Source organism: Mus musculus, chromosome 15 (assembly GCF_000001635.26).
Source record: "Mus musculus strain C57BL/6J chromosome 15, GRCm38.p6 C57BL/6J".
NCBI classification, from domain to species: Eukaryota; Metazoa; Chordata; class Mammalia; order Rodentia; family Muridae; genus Mus; species Mus musculus.
Window position 1 is genome coordinate 54,778,772 of NC_000081.6, and position 3,186 is coordinate 54,781,957.

The 3,186-nt window shown below is 45.0% G+C and overlaps 1 non-coding gene across 1 annotated transcript; it reads right to left on the bottom strand.

The window, feature by feature from the left end:
- Positions 1-682: 682 nt before the first annotated feature.
- On the bottom strand, positions 683-825 carry LOC115488560. Its single transcript, XR_003951680.1, has one exon. It is a non-coding gene; the product is annotated as a small nucleolar RNA SNORA48 (small nucleolar RNA).
- Positions 826-3,186: the final 2,361 nt, after the last annotated feature.

The window sequence follows — 3,186 nt, forward strand, 5'->3', positions numbered from 1 at the left end:
GGACGACATCACCTCTGTGGTGAGGGGTGGGGCCAGCTCTCCAGAGCACCACAGCCAGTGAGGGACTGGGCTAGTTCTGCACAGCCCTTGGACTGTGGTCCCTGGCAGCTGTCCCAATCAGGGACATCCCCATGTTCTCTAATGATAATATGAGCCACAAACATGACAGAAATCCCTGCTGCTGCACAGCCACAAACCCAGACAAGACCCTCAAGTGCCCCCCCCCCAGGCTAGAAGCTCACCATGACCCCGGGAGGTGGTGCTGACCATTCACAACAGGCGACTCCTCTCCAACCTTAAGACTCCAGTTCTCTCTCTCTCTCTTTCTCTCTCTCTCTCTCTCTCTCTCTCTCTCTCTCTCCCTCCCTCCCTCTCTCCCTCCCTCCCTCTCTCTCTCTCTCTTTCTCCCTCCCTCTCTCTCTCTCTCTCTCTCTCTCTCTCTCGATAGTGCTCAAGCTGCTCCACTCTGTTTTCTCTCAGCTGTCCATCATATACTAGCACACTCTGGTGGCTCTGTGGCTAGCAAGGCCCTGAGTGACATCATCCATCCCTACTGCATGGTGTGGAGGCAGTTAGGTCTATGGTCCACCTGTGCTGTACACCAGGTCTGTGGGTAGCATGGCAGTCCACCTCCTCCCATGTGAGATGCCTGGATTTGATTGGATTTGATTTGATTTTTATATTTCCTGGCAAAAAAAAAAAACAGCTTTGGCCACCAAGCCAGGCACCAAGCTAGGATGAACAATGGACTGCCATCTGCTCTGCCCCTGACTGATATAAGAACAACATCACCAACAAGGTGATTCTTTGCCCATTTCTGGGGATTGGGAGGGGTTGATCAAAACAACTCTTATAAAGGAAAGCATTTAATTAGGGCTGGCTTACATTTCAGGGGTTCATTATCAGCATGGGAGGAAGCATGGTGGCACACAGGCAGACATGTGCTAGAGGAGCCGAGAGTTCTACATCTGGATAGGCAGGCAGTAGGAAAAGACAGTGAGTCCCTGGGTCTGGCTTGAGCATGTGAGACCTCAAAGCCTAACCTCAGTGACACACTTCCTCCAACAAGGCCACACCTCTTAACAGTGCCACTTCCTGTAGAAAGAATATCTTATGTCTGTATGGATGTGGCACCTGTCAATAATAAATCTGATAGCCTATGGTTTATGCAGGAAATAAGAGGTGGGACATCCAGGAGGCAGAAAGAATTCTGGGATGGAGCCAGGCAGGAGACAAAATAAAAGAGTTATCTTAAGCTATGATTCTAGTCAGAGAAGAGCCAAGGTGTTAGTAAATATATTTTGAGTCCGAGTCTTATTTCTGGGAGCATGGGGCTGGGAGGAAGAACCTATGGGCCCATGGGGCCATTTTATTCAAACTGTGACACACACACAGCACCGCATGAGTTTCTGATTTTGTGTTGGGCTACATTCATAGCTATCCTTGTCTGTACACGATCCACATATACCACTGGTGGGACACAGTTTGATCAGTCTTCTCTACCTGCCCTCACTTCCTTTCACGTTTGTGGAAACTCATATTTTAAAGTTTATCCCAATGAAGAATAGCTTTTTTTTATGAATCTCTATTTATCCCCACAATCTCTCAAGCTCTCTTTAAACATGGGTAATGAGGAATTCGGGTTTCTCATTGCCAAACAGCTAAAGTTGGTATATTGGTAGCAAAAAAATTATCTGGACAGGGCTTGCCTCACAAACACAGGAACCTGAGCTGCATTCCCAGAGCCCACATAAAACCCATGCTGGTTACAATCCCAGTCCTGGGCATGGAGAAGTGGAGACCAGTGGATCCTGGGCCAACCGCTGGGGGACTATCTCAGAGTACACAGTGGATGGCTTTTGAGAAACAGCACAAGAGTTGACTTCTGATCACCACTACCAACACCACCCCCAAAACAAAGATCTTTGTGTGCAGTTTTTAAAACTATGTTTTATATTCCTTCAGACAACGTTATATAATTTTAGGAGGGAGTGGAATGTTCTCTGGGGGGCTAGAGGCTTTCCCGGGCATCTGCATTTTGTTTCTGTTTATAAAGGCGCTTGCAGCCCTGAAATGATTCACCTTTAGTGAATGAAGTCTTAATTTTGTGCGACCTTAGACAGAAAAGAACCACGAGGGGGCGCCTGTGTTACATACATTTCTTTGTAGATGGTGTGTGATTTAGGGTAAGATTAATTATGAAAACAAGGGGGGGGAAGAAAGAAGGAACTAAGGTTTAGTCACTCTGTCTTTTCCAGACAAAATAGAAAATAAAGTTGCTATTCTTTATTTTCTTCTTCGTAGTTCTGAAAGTGTCAGAGTCTCATACCTGTGACATTTCTAAAGAAATTGAATTCTTCATTTTCTCCATCTTGTTCCAGTGAATTTGTTGTTTATTAAACATCATCTTCAAGTCTGAGTGTATGGCAGCTTGATGGAAAACATGGAAGACAGAATTTCCAACAATGTACATAGTGGCATACTGCTGAGATAGTAGAATAGGGTGAATCTCTGCAATACTCTGTTTATGCTCAAACAGAAAAAAAGAGAAGTCGCTTTGTGCATCCTACAGAGGTAAGCAATGCAGTTAAGAACCCCTATCGTTGTTCTTCTGTTATGGAGACAGCAGCAAAAGAATAACATGGGAACAACTGGGCTGAATCCTTGCGAGTTGGCCATTCCTGAAGTTGGAGATGGACCTGTAGAAAGGCTACATATAGAGAGATTTAATGACAGCACAAATATCAGCTATTAAAGGCTTATCTGTTCCACAGCAGTCTGTCCTCAGTAAAAAATAAATGCCCTGAGTTAAAGGTATGCTGAAGGGAACCTTCATGTTCTTCCTGCAAAAAAAGTTTTAAAATAAGCTTTTCACAGGATGAGTGACAAATTAGGAGAGGCTGAGTTGAAACAGAGGCTGGGGCTGAGCCTGAGGCTGAGGCTAAGACATACTGCATACATAGTAACTCACATTTGGGGGCTGGGGGGGAAGGGGGTCCAAGTTAAGACATATCACATATATAACACCTTGCATAGGTGTAGGTGAAGCCTGAAATGGCACATCAAACTGATTCTAAGTTCAAGCATGCTCAGGAAAGGTAAATTTTATTCTTTGTCACAAAAATACAAGGCAAATAAAACATCCCTCTCATTATACAGCTCTGCAACTCAAGGGGACTCAAGGAC